Consider the following 13,360-nt stretch of genomic DNA (forward strand, 5'->3'; position numbering starts at 1 on the left):
GTGGGCATGACTACCTAAGCCTAACAGGGTATACCTCAACCAACATAGCTAACTACGCATCCTACTACATATACGCACCCTAACCGTTAACTATGAGACTCAAGCTCAGATCGCGGTACCCTAATTTATATATATAAATTTCCATCCAAACCAATGTAGTGCCGCTCAACTGATTCGTTGCCATGACACGACATAAAATTAGGATTTAAGTGTTTTAATTAAATCCTTACTCCAATTATATATATAAGTTCCTTCCAAATACAATGTTGAGCAGGTCAACTATTCGTTGCCAAAACATAACATATAACTAGGATTTAAATATTTTAATTAAATCCCTATCCTTCCTATTAACAAAAAATATAAACAACCATCCAATATGTCGTTCAACTATTTTAGTTGACAGGACATGAAACCATGTAGGATTTAACTATTTTAGTTAATCCATTCCATATGTATGAATGGGTTGGAATTAGTGTTTTGATCTAATCCATCCCTCCATATGTCACCGTCCCATACCGGTACATATCATGCATATGATCCGTAAATGATGCAACATTTTATGCAGTACATCAAACACATCCATATAATCCAAATAGATAATAAACAGAATTTAAATAGTTCATCATCTATAATCCAGAATCCATCCATGTAACTAACAAAACAAGATTTAATAGTTCATCAAGTTAATTATCCAGCATCCATCCAAATAATTGACAGAAAATATATATATAATTAATTCTAGGCCAACATCCAATTAGATTAACAGAACCTAAGTATTAGTTCAGCAATTTAAGTCCAAACTATAACCCAAATAATTGCAGAAAGATGTTTAAAGGTTCAACAATTTAAATCCAAGAGTTAAACCATGTATTGTTTAACAGTTCAACGACTAACATCCAGAGCATGAATATATCAGTTTTAATAAATCAATAACTCTATCATGCATATAAATAAGTTTTAAAATCATAATATTATCTAAGAAATTGCTAAAATTAATTCTAGCAATTCAATTCCTTTTATCCATCAATTGCATGCTAGGTTGCATCTTTGCATACTATTTTATTGTTTTAGCACCGAACCATAAACTATGCTACAAGTCCAATTTGTTAATTAAAAGACTCCCTCATACATCTAAAATTTAATTTAGAATCATATTATAGCACCCTAAATTGTCAAATTAAAATTAGACAATTTAACTTCCTTCCAGCAGTTAACCGCGCACAAGTTGTTAAATAGGCACTGTTAAATCCATTAATACAAAGAGGGTATTTTATGCAATACAAGACCTTAATTACATCCTAAATTAATTATTGAAACCCCAATTAAAGTTTTAAAATTGTTCAGAAACCCCAAGAGCCTAAACAGTTTCTGAAAACTTACAGTACGCATCCAAATTGAAAGAGCCTGCTCTAAAAAAAATAGAGCAGGCTCAAACCAACATTGAGCCGGCTCCAAAAACTTTTGGAGCAGGCTCAAAGTGTTTGGAGCCGCCTCCAAAACATTTTGGAGCCACCTCCAAAAAGGGGAAGCCCACTGTTCCGTTTCCTTCCTCGTTTCCGATGATCTGCTTCGACCCCGGCCACTTTTTACTCTTCAGTTGGTTTCTAAAACTAATCCTAAGGGTCTTATTAATACCAAATAGCATCCCAATGGTTTGGTTTGATAATTGAAATTTATTACAGTGATTTAAAACCTCTACTGATTCCTTATGCGTTAACATACAACTTGATCTTCGATTTGCAGACATAACTACAGGTAATACTAGAACATATACAGATAATCAAAACTGATCTTAACCATCCTATATATATTCCTTGACATCCTAATCCCTTGTTTTTAACAATACGAATTAAATCATTCATTAAAACAGAACCAATCTGTAAGCTTAAAATAAACCAAACACACAAGTCATTCAAGAATTGTTTTAAACAACCATATATATACTAATAATCAACTTGACATATATTTCGCATGCCAGATTAGATTAAAATTCAATTAAAATCCTAGAGACATCTAGGTATGCACAGAACACAGGACAAAGGGATAGAGAGAGAATATAACTTGCCTTAACCGTCTCTGAATTTTCCAATGAAATCTCCGACGACCGTTCCACCTCTGTTGCTCTTGGTTTTTACCCACAAGCCAACCTCTGCTCCTCCTCCTCCTTGGTTCCTCCTTGGTTCAGCCCTAGCCTAAGGCAAAACCCTAGACTTTCTCCCTTTATCTCTCTATGTAATTCTCCCTGTAACTCTCTGTTACTCTCTCTGTTTTTCTCTCTATCAACACTGTACGTATATAGGGTTCTCAACCCTTTTTGAAGACATACTACCGTATATATATATAGGCACTAATCAAAACCCTAAGCCTAATCTTAATCCACCATAGAAAACCTAATTGAGGCCTAGTTTAGTCAGCGTGAGATAGTAAGAGACTAAACCCTATTTTTCATTACAACTAGGAATATTCCATTAATCCAATAAATTCGATTCAAAAACCAATAAAACATTTACACAATTAAAAACTATTTAATTTATTTAAAGAAAACAAACATATAAAGAAATAATCAGACAAGTCAATTAAATAACAATTTATCAATTAAATCAATTAAAAATACAAGTAAAGAAAATAATCTATTTAAATCCACAAATCAATTCAAACAACCCATCATTCAAATGCCACACATAGCCACATAAGCACTTAAAAATAATAAAATAAATACTGAAAATAATAAAATAAATAATAAAATTCCGATTATATCCCTTTCAAAACTAGGGGTATTACAGTGGTCCTGATTTCTCCTAGGGTTGTTGAGCCATGAAAATGGAGGGGAAATGAGGATATTTTTGGCTAGATAAGAGGCTTGAGGCTTGTATTATCATATATCTCATTTTTGCAAGTTTTAGAGAGAGAAATATTGTAAGCAAGAGGGTTGTGTGTTTTGTGGCCTTGAGGTGCGAAAATGGTGGGGATGGTGATCATTTCTCCTTCCTCTATTGCATCAATGGGCAACTAACTCCCTATCTAGGGAGGTGATGAAGCCCTCTCTAGTAAGCATGTTCTAGTTTTGGTTTATTTTGGGGGAAATAATGTGTATATATGGTTATTTCATAATCTAGAACATTCATTTTGATGTAATGAATTTTAATCTCTATAAATAATTATGTTGAAGCTATTTTCTTGTCTTAGATTCTAATTTCTCATGATTATATGGCTTGCTTTTTCATAGTGACAATGGAAATGAGGTTGTGGAATGGTTTTAATGGCATGATGTTTAGGAAGTTTGATAGTCTATAGCTTAGGGCCTTCCTTTGATAGACTATTCTTGATTTCTAACTTCATGTACTTTTATCATGTATTAAGGGCTTGATAATCTCTAGCTTAGTGGGCATGTCTAAGGCTGCATCTTAGTTTAGGTGGTCAAAGCATGTAAAACTTTGATAGGTTATTCTTGCTTATTGATTTTATGAATTTCTTAAAGGTAATGTAGCAATTTTGTGTTATTGCATTCCATGGTCATATGTATATGTTGTTCTCCCAAGTAAATCGTTCTTAAGCATGTTTATAGGGTAGGTAGTGGATTCACTTCCCTAGTCCTCTCTACCTAGATTTCTTTCCTCTAAATTTCTTGCAAATTATTGTTTTATGCAATTTTAATTCCTAATTCTAATGACAAACCAACCAAAATTCTATACCCTTTTCATTATACTAAAAGTGATTTTACAACTTTGGTTGCCATAAACTAGCAATCCCAGTGGTTCGACTTACCCGTCCAGTAGCCCTATTTTACAATGATTTGTGCTATTGCAAAGGGTTGATTATTATTGATAGTCGATGAGACCCATCACTGACATTACAGATTCTCTCACTCGCCACAACACCAAGATGTCTGTCGTGGTCCAGCATATTGCGGACATGATGACCCCCGATCCTACTTCCTGATTCCACCATTTTCTTTTTTCTTTATTATCTGATATTTGCACTTTTATTACTGAGATATTTTCATACTATCTTGACACTTGCACTAGGTTTTGGATATTTTAGATAATTTTTTTTGGATATTATTGCTTACATTACACTGATACATTGATTTATCGATATCTGATCTTGCATTTATTTTCTCTATATGGATTTTTGGATCTTTGATATCAATTTTGGATATTCTGAGCTTTACATTGCTAGATGCCATACATTTTGCCCCATTCTCAGTTTCACCTCTCATTTATATTGTTGATGCATATACTTTGACAGTTGTTAGTGTGACCATTTTCAGACAAGTTTTCAGAATCTAAGTTTGAGGGTGCGCCTTCTAAAGCTAAGCTTCCGTTGTCGGGTCCCTTTTGCTCACCTATTTGGTATACTCTTTTCATTATCTGTTGCTTCTTTACACATTGAGGACAGTACATAGATTAAGTTTGGGGGTGTGTTAGCATATTTTACATGTCACACTTACTTTCTATGCATGCGATATGATTTGAGAGTCCTGGGCTATGATTTTGATCTTTTGAGGACCATGATACTTAGAATTTAAAAATTGTTTGACTTGAGAGTCCAAATACACCTTGTATGCCTTGTGGATGCCATTTAGGAGTAAATTTTTCGAAGAATTAATAGCTTGCTTGCAATTGTGGTCCACATCATCTTGATCTTGTGATTGTTTTGAGATTCACTTTAGGATTCTACACTAGTACAGGCGCACACTAGCATTCATTTGTGGGGTACATGCTTTATTGACTATTAATTTGGTTATATCCTAATTGACCTAGTAGTGCATTAAAAGCTTTTATCTTGACAAAAGTGGATAACAATCCCTTTTCATTGAGTAGCCGGGATTTTAACCTCATTAAGCACTAAATTTCTCGCGCCGAAAGGTGGTGGGCCCAAACTCTAAGTTAAAAAAAAAAAAAAAAAAAAAAAAAGTGAGGACTTCTCCCAAAAGGTGACAAGTGGGAAATGATTAGATGGAGGTAGTTTTCATTTATAGCCTAGTCGATTTGAGCTTGTAAATCCTTATGGGTGTTTAAACGCCTAATGCCATAAAGCCGTCTGGTTTGGGAGTCATTGACCTAACGCTCAACCTCATAGATCGCTAAAAAGTTTAATAGATCAGCACATTGCACCATGCTTCCATCTTTAATCCTCTAGGTTAGTTAAAAAATAAATAAATAAATAAATCAAGTGAAAAGAATAAGTGCACCAAGATGAATAAAGCTTTAATAAAAAGGTCCATTATTTGTCTTGATGATCGGTACTAGATTTGTGTACTAGTTTGAGGGTAAGGATGTGATCATTTCTTTAGTTGGCTTAGATAGCAACATATTTGATGCCTGTTTACTTAAAAAGGATTCTAGAGTTGTTTTCATTTGCATGATCATTATCTTGATGTGTGGAGGACCATATTTGCTTGCTTGATGTTGAGATTTCAGGAGATTGTTTGGAAATGGCTGAAAAATTACATAGTAGTTTTCTCCCAATACTTGTTTTGTATGTTGGTACATCTCTTGTAAGAAAGAACTCAATGTTTGTGGGTATCATTTCTGGAAACCCTCACGAGACTTCACTCGTCCACTAGGGGTAACCTAGAGGTTTAAAAGGCTTGTAGTATTCGCTAAATGCAATCGTGTTCCCTACGAAAGTAGTGTTATCCTTTTATTGCTTTTTAGTTCATAGTTATTTAGTTGTTTATCTCTCTCTTTTTCTTGTATTTCATTGCTGGGGACTAGCAATATCTAAGTTTGGGGGTGTGATAAATGCTCAAATATGACGCATTTTAATACCTAAGTTAGGGTATTTTAGTCCATTCATCTATCTTACTTTCATGTAATACCCCTAATTTTAGAAGAATAGTCCTGGTATTTTAATTAATTATTTAATTACATTTTTATTGGTTTAATTGTTTACTTGCTTGTTTTATTTGAATTAATTGTTATTCTTTGATTTATTTGACTTAAATTGAATTAATTGTTATTATTTGATTTATTTGAATTAAATTGATTAATTATTTTTTATTTTTTATTTGTCTTTAATTGAAGTATTGCAATTAATTAGGGTTTTGTTTTATTTTTTCTTCACGTTGTAGCCGACTTAGTTCTCCGTCTCATATTATACTTAGGCTTAGGTTTAAGGGTGGCCTATAAATATAAGTATTAAGTTTTGCTTAGGGTTTTAGAATCCTTTTCATGACTGTGGAGGCAGAGAGAGAACAGGAGAGGGTTTACAGTAGTTGGATTTCGCCGGAGAATTTAGGAAGATGACGGTTTAAGACCTAAAGACAAGTTCTATTCCTAACTCTCTCCCTTTGGCTCGTGTTCTTTACACGACTAATACAACTCCAGGACTAAATAAAGATTAAGATTAAACTGGATTGCATATCTGAGATACTTAAAACTTGACATGTTTACAAGTTGGTTATTGTTTGCTTTAAATTCTTTCTTGTGTAACTCCTAATTTACTTCATGTTTTAATTGATGTCAATTAATGAATAAAGGATTTAATCAGTGCTGGAACACCTTGGGAAAACATTAAACTAAATCTAGTTCGCATGGGTGATCACTTGAAACAGTACGCTCATGAATGGGTAATTGTTCCGATTTAAATTCTTCTTGCATAATTTGTATTTTAATTGATGTTGGTTGATGAATTAAGAGTTTAATTAATTCTGGAACAGACTAGACCTAGTATTAGACACCTAAGAGCTTTTAGAAATGGAGGTCAGATGATCAGAAAGTCAGAAAATAGCCAGCGTCGGAGAAGACGGAGGCTGGGAAGAGTGGAGGCGGCTCCATTGAAGTGGAGCCGGCTCCACACTTTATTGGAGGCGGCTCCAAGAGGGTGGAGGAGGCTCCACATGTTTTTGGAGTCGGCTCCTTGTTAAATTTTTATTTTTTTTTCGTTTCTAGTAAGTTTTGGCTACAATGGTTGGATTTCTGTGGTTCCAGTTGGGTTTAGGGCTATATGTGGGAAGTATAGATGATGCTTAGAGACATATTAAGGCTCTAGGAAGCATGTTAATAATCTAATTATTGTCGTCACTTGAACAGTATATGGTTTAAACAAATTAGTACACTGTTTTGGAGTTGGAAGATTTAAATTGCTTAACATTTTTGTTAGCAATTTTTCTGTGAAGGTTTGTATAATTGAAGCTTGTATTGCAACATACTATGATCATGTATTTCAATTATGCTCTTTGGGGATAAGTTGATGTTTAGTGGTATTATGATTTAAATTTATTAATTTACCGGATCATATGGAGCAGTATGAACTAAGCATGTTTATGTATATAATTTTACTATGCTTATTGATGCTTACATTATTTTAAGTCAGATCAGCTGAAACAAAGTTGAATAACTAACTGGATTACTTGCTATGGATATGTAAGTCAGAGCAGCTAAACAAGCTGAGCGGCTTACTGGATTTCTTATGGATGGATAGGATAGGACTTTAAATATATTTTATGGGATCGCGATATGAGCTTGAGTCTCAGAGTCGACGGTTAGGGAGCGTATATGCAGTAGGATGCGTAGTTGGCTATGTTGGTTGAGGTATACCCTATTAGGCTTAGGTGGTCATGCCCACTCAGGTGCGTTTTGCATGTTACCTTCTACTCAGGTTGAGACCCTCATCATAGTCCAGAGAGAGTCCCGTAGTGTGGTTATATATATGTACGGACTACATAACTATTGTTGAGTTGTTTAGGATGTACATGCGTATCGAGTCTCTGTTCGGATTGTAGTAGGATAGAACTTGTTCGTGGGCCTGACCCACTTCTATTTTTCAGGTATTCGGCAGTTGCAGTCTGAGGATTGATCGTGCTGAGCAGAGACTATCACTCTTTCGATGACGTAGGACTTCTCTCCGTGGTTTAACTTTGGATGTTCTTTCAGTTATTTACTTTTCAGTTTGGGATTTGAATAGGGGTCCACTGCATGGATTCCTGAGTTGTTTAAATTAATGGAGGTTTTGGATTATGGGATTTCGTTATTTAATTTTAAGGATTTATTTTAGAAATCTTTCAGCGCTAATTATTTTTATTTATTATTCATTTTTGTATTTCGTGTTCGTTTTAAATATTAATTATTTGATATTTCCTTGGGTTTGAGCTTGGGCCTGATCAACCCGTGTCTCGGATCCGAGGGGTATCACATTTTATGTCTTAGATACTTATTTGTGTTATTACCTATTTCAAGTTAATAAAGTTCAAACAGGCTAACAAGAGCTATTTAGCCCAATTTTGGAGCTAAGGAGCAAAGTTGGAAAGAAGCCAAAAAAATGCACCAGAGGAGCTTCGATCGATCGAAGGGAATCCCGATCGATCGAAGAGTTCTACAATCGATCAAAATGAGGCAGTGCCAGCTCAGCAAAGTGGATAAGGCCTAGAAGATCTTTTGATGCCACGTCAGCTTTGATCAATCGAAGCTAAGTGTTTGATCGATCGAGAATCTTTGATCGATCGAAGTGTTTGCTGGCAGTGTGTTGTCTAATTCCTGAGCACGCCAATTTCTATCTAACTTGAGTAGCTGCGAATTTCCTCCAATCATAGGCTATAAATCTGATTTGGTTCCTACTCAAAGTGCAATGAAATGAATTAATTGAACATCTATCAGTCTATCTTGTAATATTCATAAAATAGATATTTTTTACATAGTTTTCTCTATAGAATTAGGGTTTTGGGAAGAAAGCAAGGATAAAGATGATGATGCCAACCTCCAAGTTAGCCCTTGAGGGTTCCATGACCACTACAATGAGTGACTAAATCCTTCACTTGGGGCTAGAGATAGCCCCTAGGCTTGCTTCCTAAACCTAGTTTTTGTATATTTTTGGGGATTTTAGTTGTAATGAATGTTTTGATCTTGATTTATTATAGATCTTGTGATTTCTACTTGATTTGTATGGATTAATGCTTTCAATTGATCATTTATTTCTATCCATATGTATATATATTCTAGAATGGATATTCATGTGTTTTTCTCTAGATTTAATGAAATTAATGCACGTCTATGTGTATTGATATTGGTAATCTAGTGATGGTCAAAACATAATGCTTAATTGAATACTCTTGTGATTATTTGATGGTTCACACTTGTTTCTTGATGGATTGTACCACACCTTTAGTTTAATTAGTTTAATTCTCATGTCTCTAGCCTAGATGTAGCGTAATTACTTTAATTTCTTAGATAGGTGGACAATCCATTCTTGTTTCTTGATGTTCCATACTTATGAATGCAAAGAGTACATTTCTCTGGATTATTGTGTGTCTTCTAATTGTGGTTTAATTGAATGGGTTATGGTCTCATTTGATAGGTTGTGTTATTCACTAGATTGACTAGACAATCTATGCTTATTTGTCATCCATGCTTAGTTTTCAATTAGTGACACACACACACATATTTTGTAACTTAAATGTCCCCATTAATTTACAATTGATAGTATTTGGTGAAGTGAAGCTTAGTGGTAAACTTTAAGCCCCAAGACCTCTCTCTAATTTATTTTCCCTCTAATTTCTAGATTGATAATTGCATTGTTTTTAATTAGACTTAGTTTAATCAAATCAAACCCCTCTTTTGATCATTCGACCTACTAATCTAACAATTGATTCCAAAACACGACTCCTTTCCCTTGGGACAATCTTTACTCACTCTTGCTATATTTTAGTTAGTAGTGGTAGTGACATTCTATAAATTCAAACTTGGCCACACTACACACGCTTTTATTGCAATTAGTGCTTGACACACACCAAAGAGCATAATCCCCTTATCTTGACCTCGCTTCTCTATGTGTTTGCCCACGGGGCTTTATGAGCCATGCCTTAGGCATACTATACTGAGCGGTGGTGCTTACCAATTTTTCTTTTAAACATTTTCAGGATTTGAAGGTGAAGTGGTGGATAATGCATCCTTTTGAGCTTAGACGTAGAATTTATTTCATTATTTTAGTAAAAACTTTGGTATAAATTGTAAAACTTGTAAGCATTCAATGGAAATGTAAATATATTATTTTGATAATGTAAATTGTCAAGCATATTATTATTTGGAGTATAAATGGACATGAATGTTTTTAAACGATTTTAAGAATGTATGAGAGGAGGTTGTTACATGGATTTAAATTTTAAAAGGGGGCTTTTATGTTAATTACATGTGCAAACAAAGTATTTTTGCCCACAAAGACCTTGCCATTGTAGATATATTCTTTTGGACATGTTTCTTGTATATTTTGAGAAAGAAAATGGATTTAATTTTATTAAATATTCATGTATGGATGTAGATGGTGTATTTCATACACGTGGATAAACCTTTAATTGTATTAACGTTGTTTTTGTTTAAGTGTGTAAGAGTAAAGGAATTAATTGGGAGTGTTTTCATGTAAGTATATATATATACACACACATTCTATGGTATTTTTAGTGGTATTTCAGTGGTGTATTTAATGGTATTTCAGTTGTGTTTTTAGTGGTAATGTTGTGGAGTGGTTGAGTACAAATTGATTGAGCAATCAAAGAGGCTAATCTTACATGTCCGTAAAGTTTCGATCGACGTGTAAGTACCCTCGACCAGTATCTCAATATTTTGGACAATAGGCTTTTCTATTGTACTCGGCATAATAGGTCGACGTGAAAAGGGTTTACGTTGACCATTTCACTAAACTCGGTCGACGTGTGGGAAGCCAGGCATCGACCAAGTCCTACTACTCTCTCCTTACTTGTTCATTTTCCAGTTTTGCCCTTGTTACCCATTTAGTGACCCTAGAATGTACCATTGGGCATAGTATGATGTAATAATAATATTTTAGAGATAGAAATGATTGAATTATTCACCGGACTTCATCCTAATCATTGTATGACCTTAGCAAATGACTATTTTACCCTTTTTAGGTCTTAAACCATTATAATCGTGTTAAATGACCATTTTGCCCTTGTTGGGCCTTAAAGTATTAATTTAATGTGGAATGACCATTGTACCCTTGCATGTCATCGGGTTCGGGTAATGACCCAGTTAGCGATTCGGATCCAGCAAATTTGGGTCGTTATAAGGATAGAGGAAATGATGGATGATGCATCCTAAGAGAGTAGAAGGTGTTTTCCTCACTTTTTGTTTGGTTAAATAGGAGGGATAATATAAATGATGAATGTGATGGCGCCATTTTTTTGGTTGGAAGGAAAAAAATGGGAGTTTTTATATTATTGTTACCAACATAACCACATTATGTGAGAATTTCAGTAGGGTGTTTAATAAAGTGATTTTGTAAAATTTTTGTTTGTTAAAATTAGTATTACATTTTTTTATCGGGTAGGTTTTTTTTTTTTTTCCTCCTTTTTTTTACCCAAATTTGGACGGATAAAAAAAATATTGAATAGGAGGGATACTTCATGCCTCATTTCTTCCCCCCTTTCTTTCCTTCCTTCCTTCCAACCAAACGATGAAAACTTCTTCATCATTCTTCCCTTCCATCCTTTCTTAACCATTCATTCCAACTAAACAAGAATATAATAACAACAACCAACAACCAAGCCTTTTCGAACTAATTGGGGTCCGTTACATAAAATCTTATGTTGTCATTCCGCTCTATTTAAGGCCATAATTTCAATCAATCCATATGCTATCATATTCTTCCTTACTAACTCTTCTCTTCATTAACTTTGGTCTTCCTCTTCTCTTCATTAATTTTGGTCTTCCTCTTCTTATAATATTGCTTTTAATGTAGATTATGTCATTTTTCATAACTGGAGCACTTAACATGGTATACTTTGCAAATGTGCAAATCATCTAAACCGATTTTCTCTAAATTTATCTCTAATTTGTGTTACTCCATTCATTTCTCGAATATGATCATTTCTAATTAAACTCGTAATGATTTCATGATTAGCGCCATCTCCGATTTCTCCTACATTATAAATAATTGAGCTTAAATAGCCAGACTACTCACTTTTTTTTGTACCTCTTAATTCTCAAATTTACTTACATATTTGTATTTTTAAATTCGTTAAAGTTACACTGTATATTTAGTTGAGCGAGGCTATCAAGAGAACTTGCTTACTACAAAAATCAGAGCTTTCCCTATTTATTCACATAGATATTAGGGCTAATTATAGTGACACCCCTTGAGGTTTATCATATTGACAATCAGATGAAAGTTGGGTCATTTTTGAACACTCACACCCCTTGTCAGAAATTTGATCCAAACAAGCCCTAAAAAGTTAAGAAAATACGAAATTGCCCTTCCATAAAATATTAAACTTTAATCTAAAATATCAAAAAATTTAAATGCCAATTTTACCCTTATTAACCATAGGTTTCTCTCTCTTCCATCTCCTCCAAAACCCAGAATTTTCTAACCCTCTCTCTACCCTCACCTTCATTAGAATCTCACCATTATCACTGCAACATCCACCATCACCGCCACCACCCACCATTGCTACCACAATATAAACCATATATTTGTTTTTTTTTACTTTCCAGTTTCCATAAATGAATTGAACTTGGTTCAATCATATATATATATATATATATATATATATAATATACACACCACACTAAACCCATCTTCGTCAAGCTCGTCAACAATCTCTCCGTACTGGTACACGCATCAAATCCCTCTTCTTCTCTGATCCTCTTACCACCTCCTTTGCGCACTCCGAGCCTAACCATCGCGTGTCGTAGCCGTTCACCCTCACCGGAATTCCCCCGTTGGCGGCGAGGTCACGGAATATGTTAGGGCAAATTGGCAGTTCTAGGCATACGACCAGAGGAGTCAAACAAAGCACTGTCTGTCCTCATCAGAACCCCGATGAATCGATCAGACTAGTCGGTGTTGCATTTGGGGGAACTAAAACCCTAATTCGGCTAGGGCTTGGTGGTGGTGGGGTTGTGAAGGTAAAGTTGAATTCTACGATATCAGAGATGCAGGAATCGTGTAAAATGAAGTGGTGGTGATGGAGTGTGGTGGGGCTGTGGAGTGGTGTTGGTGGGGCGGTGTGATGGGGGTGTGAAGTGGTGGTAGTGGTGGTGGGAGTGGTAGGACTGTGGAGTGTGGTGGGATTGGGTGTGGCAGGGCTGTGAAGGTTAGAGGGTAAAGAGAGGCGTTGGTGGAGGTGGCAATGGGGATTGTGGCTGTGGTGGTGTGCCGCCACCCTATTCTTGTTCCTCTCATCTTCTCCCATTCTCTTCCTACCTATCTATATATCTATATATATATATATATATATATATATATATGTATATCAGACATAGGTATATTCTGTCTAGTGATGAAATGTTAGCTTAGTTAATTAAAATTAGTTAGAAGGCTAAATCGGTAATTTTAACATTTCAATAGTTTAATTGACAAGTCAAAGGGCATTTTAATCATTTTATCATGTGTGGGGTGTCTT

Source organism: Cornus florida, unplaced genomic scaffold, assembly GCF_030987335.1.
Source record: "Cornus florida cultivar Cherokee Brave unplaced genomic scaffold, ASM3098733v1 CherokeeBrave_3.0.0_Hap2_Chr03, whole genome shotgun sequence".
Lineage (NCBI taxonomy): Eukaryota > Viridiplantae > Streptophyta > Magnoliopsida > Cornales > Cornaceae > Cornus > Cornus florida.